The sequence below is a fragment of the Phascolarctos cinereus genome, unplaced genomic scaffold (genome assembly GCF_003287225.1).
Source record: "Phascolarctos cinereus isolate Bilbo 61053 unplaced genomic scaffold, phaCin_HiC Scaffold_1;HRSCAF=81, whole genome shotgun sequence".
In the NCBI taxonomy this organism is placed as follows: domain Eukaryota; kingdom Metazoa; phylum Chordata; class Mammalia; order Diprotodontia; family Phascolarctidae; genus Phascolarctos; species Phascolarctos cinereus.
The window spans coordinates 171,972,723-171,993,407 of NW_027555514.1; the positions used below are offsets into that span (position 1 = coordinate 171,972,723).

The window sequence follows — 20,685 nt, forward strand, 5'->3', positions numbered from 1 at the left end:
GGTCCTAGTAAGTGCCTATTATCTGATTAAATCATTTTTTCTGCATTAAATGGCTGATTCTGGAGGTTTGTGTTTGAAAAGTAGTACCCTTTTGGGTTCTGACTCAAATATATCTATGCTACTATGGGAGCTGATCTATAACTACAACAGGGCAATCAGAGCTTTGCTTCAGGGTGCTGAAATCTAGAAGATACTAACCAAAATTATATCTGCAATAGACAGAAACAAATGAATTTAGCCCTTAGTTAACAAGAATGAGTTAAAATAAGAAGTTACAAGAAGGTCTACTTCCTCCTATGTACCCTAGGTGAATTCTTTCTGGAACTGGGTCTGCCTGGTTCCCTTGCCTGGCATAGGCCTCTCAAGTAGTAGAATTATGGTATCCCACGGTCCCTATGGGATGGGGTGCTAGGCCTCTCCCTACAGGTTCTTGTGTCAGGCCTTTGAGGCTTTTCCCCCATCCAAACTGAATTAATCTTAAAAGATGATTTGATTTTCTTTATTCTTTTTAAAAAATCTTTTGTTATAAGGAATGACTCTGAAAAGGGAAGAGGAGGGGATGCAGGGAAAAATTTAGGTGATGTAAGTAAAAAAGAAAATTAATAAAAAATATTTTTCTTAAAGTTGATTTGAGGGTATCTCTCATATTACTTGTCCCAGGTACCAGAATTGCTAAGTGAGGCTTTGTAAGGGATGATAGAAAGTTAGAAATCAAAATAAAGGGTTTGCCAGTATGCAAACTAGGAATGCATTCATCCAACCTTGCCCCCTTGTGTACTTCTATAAAGGGCTTCAAGGTCTGGGAAACATGGAAAAGACACATAAATTACTTCACTTACAATTTTGCCTCTCAAGGGTCAAGTGTACACTTATAACCTGTGAAGTTTTTGGAGGGGAAGAGGTAGTCTAATATTGTTTGAAGCTCCCACTGGTTATGTTCTTTTGCCTAATTGATGGCAAGAAGTAGTTGAATTATGAGTAATATCCATTTAGCTAGTTAACATCAATTAGCTTTTAGGAAGGGATTTTTACTTGGAAGAGATATAGCAATATTATCTTCATTTCTCTCCAGGCTCTCCACTGGACTTTTTCTACCATGCCCCAAGAAACCTCTTCATCCTGGACACATTGGAAGTAACCTCTACTGCTATTCTCTCTCTCTGTCTGTCTCTCTGTCTCTGTCTCTCTCTGTCTCTGTCTCTCTCTCTGTGTCTCTCTCTGTCTCTCTCTCTCTGTCTCTCTTCAAACATATGATTCTTCCCAGAACCTCCATCTCAAGAAGGAGGCTCCAGTCAGCCATGTCTATATTCCTCTCCAGGTTAGGCTCCTTACTTTCTTCTAGTTCTTCTCTACCATGCCCTCAGTGGGTATTTTCATCTTCCTTGCCTATCCCCTTCTTCTGTTCAGACACTTTTTACGTGTCTTTCCCTATTAGAATGTAAGGTCCTTCAAGGAAGGGACTGTCTTTTTTTCTGTTTGTATTTCTATTCCCAGAACTTAGCACAGTGCCTGGCACCTGTCATTGTTGTTGTTGAGTTGTGTCTGACTCTTCATTACCCCCATGGACCATAGCATACCAAGCTCTTTTATCTTCCACTATCTCCCAAAGTCTGTTCAAGCTCATGTTCATTGCTTCTATCCATCCATCTCATCTACTGTTGTCCCATTCTGCTTTTGCCTTCAATCCTTCCCAACACTAGGGTCTTTTCCAATAAGTCCTATCTTCTCAGTATGTTAGCCAAAGTATTTAAGCTTTAGCTTCAATATTTGACCTTCCAATGAATAGTCTGAATTAATTTTTTTTAAGCATTGACTGTTTTGATCTCCTCACTGTCCAAGAGACCCTCAAAAGTCTTCTCCAGGACCACAATTTGAAAGCATTGATTCTGTGGTGCTCAGCTTTCCTTATAGCCTAACTCTCATAGCCATAGATTGCTACTGGAAAAACCATAGCTTTGACTATGTTGGCAAGATGATGTCTCTGCTTTTTAATAAACTGTTGAGATTAGCTATTGCTTTCCTTCCACAAAGCAAGCATCTTTTAATTTCATGGCTGTAGCCATTATCTGCAGTGATCTTTGAGCTCAAGAATATAAAATTCCTTCTATTTGCCAGGAAGTGATTGCTCATTTAAGATCTCTCCTTCCTATTCTGTGGGATTCTGCATTCAGTTGGATATATCTTTCTTCTTTCCCTTTCCTTCTTTCCTCAGCTTCTTTCCTCACCAGACAGACATTTTGCTTTCTTGCTCTTCTTCTTCTTTGGAATTTTTTTTTTGTTGCTGCCTCCTGTACAATATGGCAAACCTCTGTCCATAGTTCTTCAGGCACTCTATCTACCAGATCTAATCCCCTAAATCTACTAATCACTTCCACTTCATATTCACAAGGGATGCTATTTAGGTCATACTTATACAATCTGATGGTTTTCCCTACTTTCTTCAATTTCTAAATTAATCTGATTTTTATATTGAACCATCTGGTGATGTCTATGTGCAGAGTCATCTTTTGAGTTGTTGAAATGTCTGCTATGACCAGTGATTTATCTTGATAAAACTCTATTAGTCTCTACCCTGCTTCATTTTGTACTCCAAGGCCAAACTTGCCTGTTATTCTAATTATCTTTTGATTTCCTACTTTAACATTCCAATCCCCTATGTAACATCTTTTCTGGTGTCATTTCTAGATTTTTATTTCTAGAAGATGATGTAGGTCTTCATAGAACTGATCAACTTTGACCTCTTTAGCATCAGTGGTTGGAACATAAACTTGTATTACTGCATTATTGAACAGTTTGCCTTGGATTTGAACAGTTTGTTTACTGACTGATTGATGAATAACAAAACTGTAAACATTTCCCCTGAACGCTTTCAGGGATACATTCTTTTATATCCTATCTTAGTATCTGGAAAGAGTCAGCACAAATGCAATTTAGTTTCTACATAACATTGGTCCTACCAACTTCATGCCCAGATGTGGCTGGATTAGTCCTTTTTTTAGCTATTGCTGGACTAGGTCTCAAAAGTCATTTTTAAAAAACATTTCTGAGAACTGATGATGATTTAGCTGCAAAATTCAAATTCTGGGAAGTCTAGGTGCCTGATCTCCTGACCTTTTGAAACTCATAAGATCAGGAGCTCCAATATATTCCCCTAGAGTAGGAAAAAACAAACAAACAAAAACAAATGCTGAGGCCAAAGACTAAAGCCTGTTTCTCAGGGCTTCCTGGCTTCAACAGGGAGAAGGCCCTCCAGTCTCTTCTCTTCCCTTTCAGCAGTGTCTCCCACTGGGTGTCATTAATGAAGGAGTCAAACTTCCACAATCTTTTGTTACACAAAGACAAAAATGAAACATCTTGTGATGCAGCAAAGGTCAGACTGATCCAGTTTTTATTGGTAAGGGTTTCAGAAATTGGCATAGGGCTAACCATCATTTTATAAACAATTGTCAAAGTCTCATATAGTGAGATGCTCTTCATGGCCAAGTTTTAGAGAAGAGAAACCTAATGGTGTATTTTTGGACATGGTTAAATAGGCTTATCTGTCTAAACAACAAGAAGAATGGCACCATAACCAAAGTGTAGTGGAGCACTGATTGACATTGGTCTGTGTTTGGTGAAAGATCCAGGAAACCATTCAGGTGCCACAACAACAACAAAAAAAATGGATAGCATTTACAAAGATTTATTTCTAAATGTTTACAATGTGCTCCTATGATCTAGTAATGTCTGAACATATTTAGCAACCTTCTTGAAATGCTACCTGGGTAATTGAATCCAAAATGATTTCATTTGATGGGGCCTTGCACTATGTTGCAAAAAAAATTGTTTTCACTAAATAGTCTGCAAACTACAGATTTTGACAGACTAACCTCATTTCCTTTTTTGATATCATTAAACTAATAGATAATGAAATGCTATGTTTGCCTAAAGCTTTTGATAAAGTCACTCATACTATTGTGGAGAAAATGAAGAAATATGGATTGGACAAAAATAAAATCAGATGAATTCAGAACTGGTTGGATGCCTGGACTCAAAGCATAGTTATTTATAGTTTAATTTTAAATGGCAGGAGGCAAACAGTGGAGTAGCCCCAATAATTTGTGCTTGGCCCTGTGCAATTTAATTTTTTTCAGTGACCTAGGTAAAGGCACAGATAACATACTCATCAAATTTGCAGATGACTTATCAATAAATCATCAATTGACAAGCATTTATTAAGGGTTTACTATGTACCAGGCACCTTGTTAAGTACTGGGGATACAAAAAAAAAGACAAATATTATTCCTACCCTTAAGGAGCTCACATTATGATGGGGCAGATATCATGCAAATAACTATACATACAGAATATAGACATACACATGTCTATGTCTTATATGTATATATTAACTTCTATTTGTAATATATACAAAAATATATTACAAATAGAAAGTAATCTCAGTAGTCTAGTCAGAAGAGGGGTGTGGTGAAAATGAGAAAATATTAGGATTTTAGCTGAGACTTGACTGAAGCTAGGGAAGCCAAAAGGCAGAGGTGAAGAGGGAGAGTGTTCCAGGTATGAAGGATGGCCAGCGAAAAGGCACAGAGCTAGGAGATGGAAAGTTGTGTGTGATATCTTTGTTTTTGTTTCTGTTTATCTCTCTATGTCTCTGTCTCTTTGTCTCTCCGTCTCTGCATCTCTCTATCTCTCTTTGTCTCTATGTCTTGCTGTCTGTCTCTACCTCTGCCACTCTCTGTCTCTATCCATCTCTTTCTGTCTCTGTCTCTCTAACTCTGCCCGTCTTTCTGTTTCTCTGTGTCTGTCGAAGTCTCTGTCCTTCTATTTCTCTGTCTGTTCCCGTCTCTCTGTATATGTTGTCTCCATCTTTGTTTGTCTCTGTCTTTTCTCTGTCTCTATTTCTATCTTTACGTTTCTCTCTCTGTGTGTGTTTTTCCTAATCCCTCTGCACCCCCTCCCCACCTCACGTGAGCCTGTTAGTTTGGGATAAATAGAGGTCCAAATGGCAAATAGAAGCAATAGCATTGGTTAACCTACTGGTAGTGCTTGTCAACAGAGAAAGTGCTTGCAGATATTTGAGGAAAGACATTAACCCAGGGACAGTGATAGCATCAAGAACATAGACTCCTTGGGGCAGAACAGTCCTGACCCTCAGAACCTAGCAGAGGACTTAGCCAAGAGCAGCTTTGCCAGGACTCTAGGAAGGAAGAAAATGACTGTCAGGGCTAGGAGGTGCCCCTTCTGTTACATGTGTTTTTTACACATTTGCCACTTTACCATTGTATTTGAAGTTTAAGCCCAGTCCTTCCAGGGACCATGTTTGGTTTACAAGGGGAGGATGTACTCCCAGTTATTATTGTTGTTGTTGTTGTTTTGTTTTGTTCTTTGTTTTTGTTTTTTTGTTTTGATGGGAGAACGGAACTATAACTACTGTTCTTACTATACTTTCTCAATAAATACTTTATCTAAAAGCTAATTGTGGTTGATTTTTAATGGGAAGTTCACCTATGAGGCTTGGGACAGTACTAGAAACTCAGGCCCTAAGGGTTGCCTAATATAATCATGAGAAAATAGGTAGCAGCCCTACTCTGGGAATTGACCAACTAATGTCAGTATGAATTGAGGAAGGAGTCTCAGAGGGGCTGCTACATATGCATGGGGTACATGATTTGAAAAATGAATACCTATGTCACAAAAAATTACAACCCATTGGGATTTGATTTATGGAATATATATATATATATATATATATATATATATATATATATATATATATATATACACACACACACACATGTGTGTGTGTATATATTTATGTGTGTGTGTATATAATTCTATACAACTCCTATTGGTTTGCTTATGTTTTGATTAGTGAGATTGCACCAGGACGAAATTAGAAATACTCACCTTCCACCCCAACCCCCAACACCCCAGTCTCAGCTTGAGGTAGCTCTTACCAAAGACTAAAACTATTTCCAAAAAGTAGCTTCATGAGATTTTTCTCTCCCTTAAGTTCAGGGGCAAAATAAGTGATTGAAAGATCCATTCTTGTCTCTAAAGCCTTCTCAGAAAAAAAGGAGAAAGTTATATTTGGACAATGAATCTAATAATTATTCTCTGGTATCTCTGCTACTGAGGTAGAGATGGCCAAAAAGAGATTGGAATGCTGCTGGGTAGAATTAGTCTTCAGTGTGAGATAAATGGAGGCTTTTTGCTTTTGTTTCAAATTATGGTCTTGTTTCAAATGAAAAAAAAATAGAACAATTAACTTGGGATGGAAATGATATTTTCTTTCAGTTCAAGGTGATCTGTTGACTGATAGTTATGCCAATGTTAGGGAATTCCTGAAATGAGGATCCTGGACAAGGAGAAAGTTGAACTTCAGGGTTGAGCTGGGGAATTTCTAAGAGTGGGGTTTTTTTTAAGTAGGAATTATTCTGAAGCATTCTTATGACTCTAATGTAAATGGGTTGATATTCACAGATCATCATGGGGGAAAAAGTGTTTTATTCCTCAAGGAATTGGACAGGATTGGGTTAGGAAAGCAGAGGGAAATTAGCAGATAAAGTATCCTGACAACTGTTCAGTGTCATTCTTTCATTTATTATTTTAAAAACTGTTTTTATATGTGACTCCACATTTCTAATAGGTATAAAATAGGTTCCTTCAGCATAGTGGACTGCTCTGTCACTTGATGTACCACCCTAACATCACACCCAGGATTATGATGTGGGGAGAAAAAGACAGTGGCATAAAAATGCACCATGGTAAAGGAAAGGTCCCATTGACTCTCAAAATTTGAATTCTAGGTTTGTAAATATTCCATGAAAGCAAGCTGCTGGTGGGTCTACATGAACCAATAAAGCAACTCTTATTCTTCCTATATATGAGCTGATGCAAACCGTAAACTTTTAGTATGAACGGTTACCAAGATCTTTTCTTCCTGTAAATTTCAGTTGAATTGATTTTTAAAGGAATGGAACACAGGAAAGGGTGGGGAAGTAAATGGTATAACCTTTATATCAATTTTCTCATCATCATATAGACAGACAGTTGGCAAAAATCACTCCAAACAAAACTTATGATTCAAATATGTTTTTTCCCTATTCTAACATAAATTTATTTTTAGTTTTCAACATTCACTTCCACAAGTTTTTGAGTTCCAAATGTTCACCCCACCTCACCACTCCCCCCACCCCAAGATGGCGTGCATTCTGAATATCCCTTCCCCTAGTCTGTCCTCTCTTCTATCTTTCCCCCCTTCTCTTATCCCCTTCCCCTTCTATTTTCCTGTAGGGCAGGATAGACTTCTGTACCCCATTTCTTGTATTTCTTACTTCCCAGTAGCATGTGAAAACATTTTTTTTAAACATATGTTTTTAAAACTTTAGGTTTCAGATTTTCTTTCTTCCTCCCTCCCCACCCAACCTCAATGAAAAGGTAAGCAACTCAATATAGGTTGTACATGTGCAGTTATGCAAAACACTTCCATAGTAGACATGTTGTGAAAAACTAACTCTATTTCCCTTAATCCTATCCTGCCCTCCCATTTATTCAATTCTTTCTTTTGACTCTGTCCCTCCTCAGAAGTATTTACTTCTGATTACACCTTTTCCCAATCTTCCCTCCTCTCTATCATCCCCCTGCTCTCTTGTCCCCTTCTCCCCCTATTTTCCTGTAGGGTAAGACAGATTTCCATACCCAATTGAATGTGTATATTATTCCTTCCTTAAGCCAAATCCTATGAGAATAGGATTCACTCATTCCCTCTTACCTTCCCCTGTTTCCCCTCCACTGTAAGAGCCTTTTCTTTTGGGGCTTTTTTTTTGTGTGTGAGATAATTTACCGTATTCTACATCTCCCTTTCTTCTTCTCCGAATATAATTTTCCCTCATCCCTTAATTTTATTCTCGAGATAAGACCCCTTAATCTTCAACTTACCCTGTGCCCTCTATCTATCTATATATACATATGATTCAAATACATTTTGATGCCATAGTACTAGGCACTTCTCTCTCTCTCTCTCTCTCCTCTCTCTCTCTCTCTCTCTCTCTCTCTCTCTCTCTCTCTCTCTCTCTCTCTCTCTCTCTCTCCCTTCCTCCTTCCTTCCCTTCTTTCTTCCTTCTTTCTCTCTCCCTCCCTCTTTCTTCCTTTTTTTCTCCCTTTGTTCCTTCCTTCCTTCCTTCCTTCCTTCCTTCCTTCCTTCCTTCCTTCCTTCCTTCCTTTCTTCCCTCCTTTCTCACTTCTCTGCTTTCCTCCTTCCTTCCTTCCCTCCCTCCCTTCTTCCTTCTTTCCTTCCTTCTCTCCTTCCTCCCCTCCTCCTTTTCCTCCTATCTTTCTGTCTGTCTTTCTTGACTGAGTTTCTCTATCTCACCCAGGTTGGAAGTGCAGTGACCACTACAGGCTTGATCCTACTGCTGATTGGCACAGAAATTTTGACCTCACCCATTTCTGACCTAAGCCCTATTTTCCTCTATTTAGGCAGAGTGCTGGCCCTGTGACCTCAGGGGCTCACCTTGTTGGTACTAAATACAATGTAGAGACCTCATTGACTTTAGCCCTATTGGAGCTCAAAACTACCAAGCTCTAGCAATCCACTGGCCTTAGGCTCCTCAGTAACAGGGATTACAGTTGTTTACCCCTCATACTGGCCATTAAGGCACTTTTCTTTCCTTCCTTCCTTTTTTTTGTATGCAATCAAATTTTATTAAATATTTAACAAGACAAATATCTACTCCTCTAGGAACAAACCACCAACCTGATTCCTAAAGACAGGGTAATTATGTCTCATATCATTGCTTACAACAAGGCTCCCTCTCTATCCTGCCAGAAGTTATGTGTCTCCTTCTGAGGTGGCATGATTTCATCAATCAACACTGTTCTCTATCAAACAAGAGCTACTCAAATTTCTCTCTCTCCCTCTCTCTTTCTCTCTCTGTCTCTCTCTCTGTCTCTGTCTCTCCCTCCCTCCCTCCCTCCCTCTCTCTCTCTCTCTCTCTCTCTCTCTCTCTCTCTCTCTCTCTCTCTCTTTCTGTTTTGGTGTGTTAAGTTTTTAAAAAAATTCTAATTGCTGGGGGCAGCTAGGTGGTGCAGTGGATAGAGCACCAGCCCTGGATTCAGGAGGACCTGAGTTCAAATGCAGCCTCAGACACATAACACTTACTAGTTGTGTGACCCTGGGCAAATCACTTAACCCCATTGCCTAGCTCCCCCCAAAAATTCTAATTGCATGTAAAACCAAGTATTTAAATTTGTTTTTTAAACATTTCAGTTCCAAACCCTCTTCCTTTCTCTCTCCCCTCCCCCTTCATTGAGAAGGCAAGCAATTTGGTATAGATTATACATATGCCATCAAGTAAGATATTTCTACTTTAGTTATGTTGTAAAAGAAAACGTAGACCAAAAAAAAAGCCCAGCCAGAAAAATGCAGTAAAAAATAGTATGCTTCAATCTGCACTCATACTCTATCAATTCTTTCTATAAAGGTGAATAGCATTTTTCATCACAAGTCCTTTGAAATTGTCTTAGATCATTGCAGTGCTGAGATTACCAAAGTCATTCACAGCTGATCATCACCCGATATTGCTCTTACTGTGTACAAGGTTCTGCTTACTTCATTTTGTATCAGTTCATGTAAGTCCATGTCTTTTTCTGAAAACACCCTACTCATCATTTCTTATAGCCGATAGTGCTATATACCACAACTTGTTCTGCCATTTCCCCAATCAAAGGGCATCCCCTCAATTTCCAATTCTTTGTTACCACAAAAAGCTGCTATAAATGTTTTTGTACATATAGGTCCTTTTCTCTTCAAGATACAGACCTAGCAGTGGTATTGCTGAGTCAAAGGGTATGCACAGTTTTATAGCCCTTTGGGCATAATTTCAAATTGCTCTCCAGAATTGTTGGATCAGTTCACAACTCCACCAACAGTACATTGCCACTAGGCACTTTTCAAAGGACTTTACATAGATTATATCATTTGAAACTCACAATAACCATGTGAACTAAGTGCTATGGGTATTAGTAATACCATTTCACAAATGAAAAAATGGAGTTTCAGAGATGCTAAGTAACTAGTTTATAGTCACTCACATGTTGTAGTCTCTAGAAGATGAATTACCAGTTCTGTCACATTTTTAAAGAAGGAGGTAAACTTGAGAGCCTGTAGTTCTAATACCCCTACCAACATGCTACAAGCCAGTAGTCTAAATTTGTTTTTGTTCTTCAGTGGTTTTTCAGTCCTGTCTGACTCCTCATGACCCCATTTGGGGTTTTCTCAGCAAAGATACTGGAACGGTTTGCCATTTCCTTCACCAGCTCTTTTTATAGATGAGGAAACTGAGGCAAACAGGGTTAAGTGACTTGCCCAGAGTCACACAGCTAGTTAAGTATCTGAAGCCAGATTTGAACTAAGAAAGACTTGTCTTCCTTATTCCTGGCCTGGTACTCTATCCACTACTCTACCTAGTTGCTCCAGAAAAAAAAATCTATGTCTAAACTATATAGATAAATATTTACTGAACTCTGGTTTTTCTGACTTCAGATCCCATGCTCTATCCACTGAGCTACCTAGCTGCCCCTTTGGCTCCAATAAAACATGCAACATAGGTTGGCATAATAAGCAAATATACCTTCTATAGCCTGAACAAATTATATATTGATGACATTTATATGGCTTTAAGCTTTGCAGAGCACATTACATGCATTATCTCATTTAAACCTCTCAGTAGTTTACTCATCTGTAAAATGGAGATAATAATATTTATAGTACTTCTGTCACAGGCATTGAGGACCAAATGAAATTATATGTGAAAAGCATTTTACAAACTTTAAAGTGCTATGTAAATGTCATCTGTTACTTATTTATCTGACTTTGGGCAAATCCCTTAATCTCCCAGTTTTCCCATCTATAAAATGAAGGGGGTGGCCTCAGAGGTTCTTTCCAGACAGCTTTATAGCTCCATGATCCTATTATTAGAGGTATTATTATCTCTGTTTTATAAATGGGAAAACAAGCCTAGAAGAATCAAATAACTTCTCTGTGGTCATATAACTAGAAAGTGTCAGATGTAAGATTTCAACCCATGTCTCCTAAACTCCAAGTCTAGTCCTCTATCCATTATATCCTTCTCTCTGTCTTTGTCTTTCAGTCTTATCTCTCTCACATACAGATATTATTCAAATGTCCATAAAAATATTGTGATTAACAAAATACAAATTCATTTTAAAATATTCTTGAATTTGCAGTTGCTGCCTCTCTGTATCTTCACAATTGATTTATATCAACCGTACAATTACTATCATGAAGATTTAGGTAAATTTAGGTAAAGAACTATGAGAATCTAATTGAAACAACTATGTGTTGGGAATGGGTCTCTTCTCATAGAGAAGACTTTATTATAGTCTTTTATTTTTATTTAGTCTTTTGTTAGAGCAAATATATGATACATTCCCATTTCAGAGCTGGCCTTTTCTCCAGAATTGTTTTTCACTTCGGCTTCTGAAGGAAATGTTGGGCACGGTAACATTTCTCTATTGGCAAAGAATGAAATATCAATTCAGAGGATGAAAAGTACTGATTAATGGTTATACAAAGTACACTGGGAGAAGGAAAAAGTCATCATGAGGGTTGGAAATGTTCCTTTCAACAACAATATCAAACTTAGTGGTTTTAAAAGTCATTATATTTCTAAAAAAGAAAAAAAATTGGAAAATTCCCTGAAAAAGATATGCCATCATTACTGAATGAGGACTTGGACAATGACCTTTTGTTTCTTCTAAGTAGTAGCAGCAGAGAAAGAATCTGGCTCTTGAGAAGGAGAGATTATGCTGCCAAATAGATCTGATCCCAGACTCTTGTTAGCATGCAAAATTCCCTTTGTAGTACTAGCTACAGAAAGAAAAGAAAAAGGCATCATCTGGGTACACTCTGGGCATAAAATCCTATGCTTTGTGTCCCTCTCTAACTACCTTGCATCTAATTACTTTGTATTTATTTTTTATTTATTCTGCATATATTTATTCTGTCTATAAGTACACACATCTATGAATACATTGTCTTCCTTGATAGAACGTAAGCTTCTGGACAATAGGGATTATTTCATTTTTTTCTTTATTTTTACACCCAGCAACTGGTATATTGCCTGTCACCCAGCAGGCATTTAGTAAATGTTTGTCGATTGATCTCGATTGCTTCAGAAGATTATTCTTAAGCAGCAAGTATCCTTCTGTGAGCATCCTTACCAAGGTCCCTCTAAAGTACTGCTAGGTAATAAACACAGGATTCTTCATGAAGCCTGGCCTCACCCCCTAACGCCAGTGCCCTCCTCCACCGAACTGCCTTGTATCTGGGAACCGTATTTGTACTCATTAACTTTATATTTGATGCTTGTATTTTTATATGTACTTGTCTTCCCCTTCAGAACGCCAAGTTCCCTGTGAGTAGGGAATTGTTTCGTTCCTCGTATTTGCATCTGCAGGGCCTAGCACAGAACCCAACCGGTAGTAGGCACTTAATTAAAATATTCACTAATTAACTGTTGGATTGGCCGGTCCTAGAAACCTCATGCCAGACCAATGGACTAGAAGGCTTCCTTTAAACGGAAGCAGAAAACAAGCCTCCTTTTCTCATAATAATTAGCGCTGGCCTGCGACCCAGGAGAAGCCCGGGGCTTGGGGACTAGCTGTGCCACTGCCCAGCCAGCGTGCCAGGGGGCAGGCGGGGGGCGGGGCGCCCCCAGCCGGGCTGGCTGCCCCACCCCCACCCTCACCCCCACCCCCACCCCCACCCCCACCCAGCCCTGCTCCTGCCGTGCAGTCCCGCGGCTCGCCACTAGAGGGAGGCAGAGAAGACGCCGCAGCGTCAGGGGGTTCTGAGGGCAAAGGCGGAGCCAAAAGCTCCCCCGGCGTGGGGGACCAGGAAGGAGACGGGGCAGCACGAAGCAGCTGCACGAAGAAAATTCGTGGGTTAGACTTGCAGGTGAATGAGAAGAGGGAAGAGGAGGAGGTAGGGAAGGAGCTGGTGTGGGAGCGGCGCCTAGCAACCGGGGGTGAGGGGAGAGAGGAGCCCTGCAGTTGGTCTGGGATGGCACGACCCCCTATTGTGATGCCCCATTCATCCATGCATTCAGTAGGCATTTGTGACTGTGGCACCCGCAGGGGAGGGGGGACCCTCCTGTTGGGGGAACCCACCCCACCCTCCCACCAGACCTCACCTCTCTGAGGGCCTCCAGGCTCACATCTCCACCTGCCTCTTGGGCATCTCTGACTGCATGTCCAGTAGACGTCTGAAACTCAACATGTCAAAAGTTCGGTGTCGTTGTCCTCCTCCCCAAACACCCCCCAACACTCACTCCCCACCCCACCCCACCCCCGCAAATCCTCCCTTCTTCCGAACTCCCCTGTTACTGTGGAGTACACCCCATCCTCCCAAGCACTCAGGCTTGCAACTGGGGTGTCATCCCATCCTCCCCACCTTGTCTCCCTTCCCCTCCTCTCCTCCCACCTCCCACCCCCACCTTAAGTTACTAGTACCTTCCCCTCTAAGATTACCTTCCATCTACTACTAAGTCTCTTAAATACTCATTTGTGTACTATTGACTGTCTTTAGAGTGTAAGCACCTTTTGGGCAGACAGTTTTTGCCTTATCTTTGTATGGTTGTTACTTAACACATTGCCTAGCACTTAGTACTTGAAAAGGGTTTGATCAAAAAATCATAAATTGCATAGACAAGATGGAAACACAAATAAATGCAGTACTTCAAGAATTATGAAAGTGTTTGTAAGACAATTACAGGGGAGCTAAGATAAATACACAAGTATATACAGGTTGTCCCAAAAATCTTAATACAGTTTTAAGCTTAAAACTGGACATTTGAAGCTAAAACTACACTGAGACTTTTAGGAAAATGTACCCAAATTGAGGCTATGAAAAATGTATGTGAATTATAGAGGAGATAAGATGGATACGTAGTAAATAAAATGCAATTGATAATATGAAAAGTGTATAAAAATTAACAGGGACAATGAATACTTAAGGAAACAAGGTATAATTGAAAATATGAAAAGTACATAAAAGAATTATGGGGGAGATAAGATAAATACATATGTGAATATACAATTAAGAGACTATGAAAAGCGTATAAGAATTACAAGGGAGATAAGACGAACACACAAGTAAATATAATTTGTTTGAGCATGTGAAAAGTGTATGAGGATTACAGGGGAGATAAGATGAATATAGATGTAAATATGATTCAATTGAGAATATAAAAAAATAGGTAAGAGAATTGCAAAGTGCTACAAGATCTCCTCTCCCCAACCTCCTCCTTTCTGCTGTTTTAAGGAATTCTCTCTGGCACCTGCTCTGCAAATCATAGGTTTAGAGAGGAGTATTGTAGATTTAGAACTGGAAGGGACCTTAGAGGTCACCAAGGCCAATTTCCTTATTTTACAGATGAGGAAACTCAGTCTAAGTTCAGTTAAGTCACTTGCCCATGGTTACGGATGCTAATAAGCATCAGAGGCACATTAGAGGCAGAATCTGAACCTAGGTTTTAATTCAGCACTTTATCCACTATGCCATATTTCCTCTTTAGGAATTATTTTATACAAGATTATTTGTTTTTTCTTATTGTACAAATGGAATCACAAATGGAAATATGGCATGATTTAAGTGATCTAATGGAAGTTTGGGAATATCAGGCATAGCAGTCCTAAAACTCTGGGAGACTTTTGCAGGTCACTAAATCGTTCTACATCTCAGTCAAATTATTTCAGTAAAGATGCTAACCATAACTTGACCCTAATGAGTTAGGGGAAATGAATGAAAGCGATTAGAGAATACTCAGCTAATAGAGGTGTGCCCCAGGAATGCTTAATGATGCCCATTGAACAATATTATTGCTTTAAAAAAATACTCAGTTCAAAGAGATGTTCATTGTTCTGCAATTATCTTCTTTTGAACCAACAGACTCTTAATTTTTCAATGCACTGACTGCACATTTTAGAAAGAAAAAATTTTTTAAAAAGCAATCGCAGAACAATTTGTGGATGCTGGGATGATTGCCAGAAAATATATTTTCCTTCTGGTTCCTTCCTGTTTAGTTTGTAGGTATATCATTTTGTAAAGTTGGGGTTTTATGGTCTTGGGCATTTTTTTTAAACCCAGGTCACATAGTTAAATGTAATTAACTGTGAGCAAGAGAGAGCAGACCCAGCTAACAGTAGTTCAAACCTCCTTTAACTCTAACAACAAATAACATCATCACAGAACTTGTGAACATTTCCAGAGTCTTATAAACTATTTTATACTCCAAAAATTATTATCTACTTTATTCACAGTGGCTCTTGATGCTGTTAGGAGGAAATCAGTTGTAAAATGCTCCTAATTGAAAGGTAAGGTAGGTAGTTACCACATCCTCCATAAAGCCTTTCATAAAAGAAAAAGGGGAAGGGGAGGGTTCCCACTTACTTAAGCACAATCAAACAAATTTAATTTACTCTATAAAGTATTCTGTGGTCTGGGTTTGGCCTTTGGTCTAGGTTTGCTCAGTTGGTTAGTTCACCCTGTAAAAAGGCCAAGGTCATGTGTTTGATCCCTGTGTGGGTGAGATAGTTTTGATCTGTTTCTACAGCACCCCTACCCCCAGCCACCTGTCCTACAAATTAATATCATTGGGTAAGACATTGTGTCAGAGCCAGTGTAAATCCATCCTCCTTACTGGGAAAACATCATGTGAGACTTACCTGATGGGGGCTTATCTTTGTAAGCAAAGGGTGTTATAGCTAGTCCCACTTAGGGGATGGCTTCATTTATTCAGCATGTTGGAGAAAGATAAATAAAAATTTCAGAAACCTGGATCATCACTTGTTAAGCATCAAAAGTTTTTTTATTTTAAATAGTTTTTATAGGAATTTTTCTAAAGCATAGAATCCTCTTTCCTGACTTCTTGAAAATATATATGGAACATAATTTAAGTCTTATTACTTGAAGTTGTTATTATATTTTAATACAATAATGCTTTTTGCCTCCACTGGTCAGTATTAGGCAATTTGTCCCTTCACTAAATGGACCCAGAGTGCTATGTTTGTTTGTTTTTTTTAAGTTCTTTTTTTAAAAAAATTTTAAAATTCTTGTGTGTCTTATGAAATACTGTCCCCCAAATAACATGAGATAAAGTGGAAAGAATGGGCCTGGGACAAGGGGAATAAATTGGCTAAGGTAAAATGGAAAGGACAGCAAGATGTATGGGAGGGCAAATGTTAGACTCAGATTTTAACATTGTAGCTGTCTGAGAGGAAGTATTTTGTAGTTAGAGTGCTTGACCTGGTATCAGGAAGACCTAGGATGAAGTTTCATCTTAGATGCTTACGTTTGTGACTATAGGCAAGTCACTTCATGCATCTGAGCCTCAGGCAAATCTTTATAACCAAAAGTTGTGGGTGAGTTTGGGGTCTACCTCAGTCTCATGTATGATGTACCATTGAGTGCTACAGGGCTTAAAAGATGGAAATAATTCAGTCCAGTTTCCTAAACTTGTAGGATTTTTTCCAATGTTTTCCATTTAAAAAGACAGTGATGAAGAAACATATGTGAAAATTAATATTCTTCCTCAGGGAGATGCTAATGGGCAGAAAGAACTAAAACAGAATGTGACAGCCACACAACTATATGAATAAGCTTTTAGGTTTTTACCAATGAAGGGAAATCAGATTTGCTAATAAGTATGACTAAAAGCAGGGTAATAAACAGTTAAATAAGGTTATATCAACTTTTATAAATAAAAATTTGAGCAATTCAAAATTGAACCTAGCTGTTATTCCTTATTGCTATCACTGTCCTTCACAGAAATAGGGGAAAAGATGATGGAATAAAAATAATTTTTTCATATGCTTTAAAAATAACAGAAAAAAATTATTTAAACAATCAAATGGTGTCTGATTTCACAGTTAATTTGTGATAGGATATCTTTTTATGTGTATACTGCAATAATTTTTTACAACATTGTATGGTGAACCATGGTGGGCATCCCTATAGTATTGTATAATGGAAAGAATGCTAGCTTCACTTCAAGTAAAAAAGACTTGGGTTCTAAATCCTGCCGCTTATTAATTGTGTGACTCTTGGCAATTCACTTACCCTCTGTAAAGTTTCCTTATGTCAGTTTCTTTATCTGTAAACATAGCTGTAGTTACTACCTCAAGAAGGTTAAATGAGAAGATATTATAAAGCACTATGTAAGTATCTATTATTATTATTATTATTTTATCACCCTGTCTTGCCCTATAAGATTATACTTAGGAGAGCATAATTTCCTCATATTCTAGCTCCAGAGGAACAGAATTGTAATAATCTGTAGTGAATCACATCCAAAGCTTTCTCCCCAGAAAGGTTTGGATAGCACACTATAGCAAGAATTTAAAGTACCAAAAGTAGAGTCAAATCATAAATTATATACATTGTGGTATAAATATGTATTATGGTGTTTTTAAAATGCAACAGTAAATTTCAGAATTGTTTGAGCTTCCGACCTATATGTTATAAGCCTCCCCATGGCAGATTCTCTAACTTTTTTTGGTTGTAGCATGGTACAATGGAAAGAGCACTGACTGTAAAGTTAGAGGATGTGGATTCAAATCCTGCCTCTGATGACCTTTGGCAAGTTGCTGAGCCTCTCTAGGCCTTGGTTTCTTCTCTTTAAAATGGAGTTAGACTAGATGGATTCTGAGATCTCTTTCAGCCCTAAGTCCATAAGTTTATGATTCTGTGAACTTCTGATCCTCAGTAGGAATTAATGTAATGTTAGAATTAATTTTCAGTTTGAACTAATGCATGCTACTTGAGTTAAGAAGTAGTATAAAGGATAGGACCTACGTAAAAATTTCCTCTTCTTTTCTCCTTTCAGCTACTCAGTGCTTTCATGTTGCTTGCTTTGGGTTCTTCTGTCAGAGACAAGATCTAATGAACCAAGTTACACTAAGCTGATTGGGTGTCACTCTTCCCTTGCTTTTTAAAAGCAGGTACCTCAGGAAGAGGTCAGTGCTTCATGTGGAGGAATAGATTGTTAACAGAAGAATTTAAGGTACCAACGGGGAAAGTATTTAGAGGCAGGGAGACTTTTCCTCATACCATGCTATATATATATCTTTTCTCTCCTAATAAATTGTAAGTCCACTGAGGATAGGGACCACATCATGTTCATGTTGGTATTCACCAAGGGACCATAGTCATACTAGGCCAACTAAATGTTGATTGAGTTCATTAGCAAAAATGTCAGGAAAGGAAGGCCTTGTGTCAAAACATTCTTCAATTTACAAAGATTTGTTAGGTTTTGTAATTTGTGTTTTGGTTCACAGATAACAGAGTTATAGACTATTTCTCATTTATATTTAATGTGAACTACCCGAAAATCATAATTGTTTTTCCTTTTACCTTCTAGTTTCCTGAATTTCACTGATTCCTGTCTCATCATCATTCTGCTTTGTGGTCCAAATCTTTTGTAACAAGGAAATCTGGTATCACAAGAACCTATTGTTTTTGTATTTCTCTTGAAAACTTGGGTTGCTTGTCACATTACTTATATGTGAGTCCACCAAAGGCAATGTTTTCCAGGTGTGTTCCATAAACTTAATATTTATAGAAGCCAGATTTAAACAGCTTTGTTTAAAAATTTTGTTTTTCTACTCATAGTCTTCCAAATGGCCTAGACATTACCTGTTAAGGGGTAAGTATCTGAATTGTAATCAGAAAGCTTGGGTGTGTGTATATTATAGTCTCACCACTATAAAAGGTTAGAGAAAGGTGAATGGTCTGTATAGGCACATACCAGCAAACAGTAAGCTCTCAATTAAGAGGACATTTTGAGACAGTATTCATTACATATAATCATGGAGTTGGAAAGGATTGTCAGTATAACTGTCAAGACTAAACCACTCCAAACATCTGGTTGCTTATCCTATTATTAAAAAATGTCTAGGGAGAAAAGTTCTACAACATCTCTCAGTATTTCATTCCTGGAAGTTTATAAATCTTCATATAAATCTCTTCTCACTGTAATTGAGTCACATTTTTTCCTGCTCATTCTGTAACACAGATGAAGTGATTACTTTCCATATACTTGTCAATAAGAGTTCACTCAGTATTATCTCCTTTAACTGTCGTCATTTTTAAACCTTTCTGCCTAGCTCCTATTTTTCTATCTGTTCTCTTCTTTGGACCTGCTCAAAGATTGCTGTATCTTGAGTGGCAAAGAGTCTGGTAGGGAAATATGTTGCCTTTGGCCTATTTTGATATGAATGAAAGTGGAAGAAAGGGTCTTTATAATATGGGATTTATAAAAATAAAAAATTCCTATGACACAGGTGACATATCAAATATGGATATACATACATATTGCGTGTGTGTGTATATACACATGTACATATATGTGTATACACACATGTATGCTGCTAAAAGGCCTTTGTTTTGTGAAGTCAGCTTTATATAGGTTGAGCAGATGATCACCTATACATATAACAAGGAAAGTGCTTTAGTACATTAGATCAGGCAGTTCCCCTGATAACCATTGTTTGGCTGCCCCCAACTTAAATATCTGTGACCCTAATGAATCAACTTGTTGGTTTGTGAAAATGTCCTCAGTTATGGTTAGTTCTCTGGGGACCTGGGAAAGCTTGGGTGGTGTCCATTGTATTAGCTCTCTCATTGCCTTGCACTAGAAAATCTAAATAGTCCATATTGTGGTTGTGGTTTGTCCTTCATTCTCAAAGAGGACTCACATGGCACAGTTCTGAATGCTTTTTCAAAAAACTGCTGATAGCCCATTCAGCCCAGTTCTTAGATAATGCTAAAATTAACAGTCTTTTGAAAATCAAGACCTACATTTGGTAGACTGGAGATTACAATCACCTCCAAATACAAAGGTATACAAATTCAACAAGCAAATACATTTGACAAAATTCTCTACTAGGTGTTTGTAAGGGCCTGTCCCAGCCAAAATATTTAGGAAAAAATAAAATTAAAATAAAAAGAACTAGAAGCAGGAAAATAAAATGAAATAAATAATAGGAAAGGGATAAAGGGGAGCTTTCCCTCTCAGAGGGCAAGTCTAATCCCAAAAGTGTTTTCCTTGTATGTGGGACTCCTCCGGCAGTGATTATAGACTGGGAATTGAAGTTACCCTTCACCCTCAGATATGAAACCAAACTGTCCTCGGTGAAGATTTCTCCCTGAGTTTCTCTAGCACATGATTAACTATAGCTTCTTCCAGTGGACCCTATTTATGCCCAGAGCAATTAAGATAACATCTCTAGACAAAATCCTCCAGAGATTACCAGGACACTCAAAACAAGGGTGCCCCATTTTCCACTAGTTGATCACTAAAAATTTACCAAATTTACCAGAGGATAGATGAAGAAGGTTGATGCAAACAATTTCAAATGAGTACCAAATATTTATAGGGATCCACAAAAGGGTTTATGTACTCGAGAGTCATTGGAATGAACCCTAAAGATTCAAGACAAGCCCTGAGATTTTAGTTGTTGCTCGTGGGATACTCCTTCCTACAAAAGGGGTCACTAGGTTCAATCCTGAGGAAGCCTGACTCTAAAAGGGAGGGAGTTCAGGTGTTTCCCATTTCTCTCTGGCTCATTATACTCCCAATCCAGGGTTCTAGAGATTTTTTCTTA

General features: G+C 38.3%; 1 protein-coding gene across 22 annotated transcripts in view; it reads left to right on the plus strand.

The window, feature by feature from the left end:
- The window catches only part of LMNTD1 (lamin tail domain containing 1), a 218,799-nt gene that overhangs the window by 18,560 nt on the left and 179,554 nt on the right, over positions 1-20,685 (plus strand). For 7 of the 22 annotated variants that reach the window (XM_078155056.1, XM_020965043.2, XM_078155054.1 and 4 more), the window contains exons 1-3: positions 12,865-13,006; positions 15,343-15,396; positions 18,441-18,613. The exons of 1 other annotated variant lie outside the window; for it this stretch is intronic. The gene's annotated coding sequence lies outside the window, so the exon portion shown is untranslated. Of the gene's footprint in view, positions 1-12,863; positions 13,007-13,205; positions 13,308-15,342; positions 15,402-18,440; positions 18,614-20,685 lie in introns of those variants that run through there. 14 more of the 22 variants (XM_078155017.1, XM_078155058.1, XM_078155021.1 and 11 more) reach the window with 13 other exon arrangements.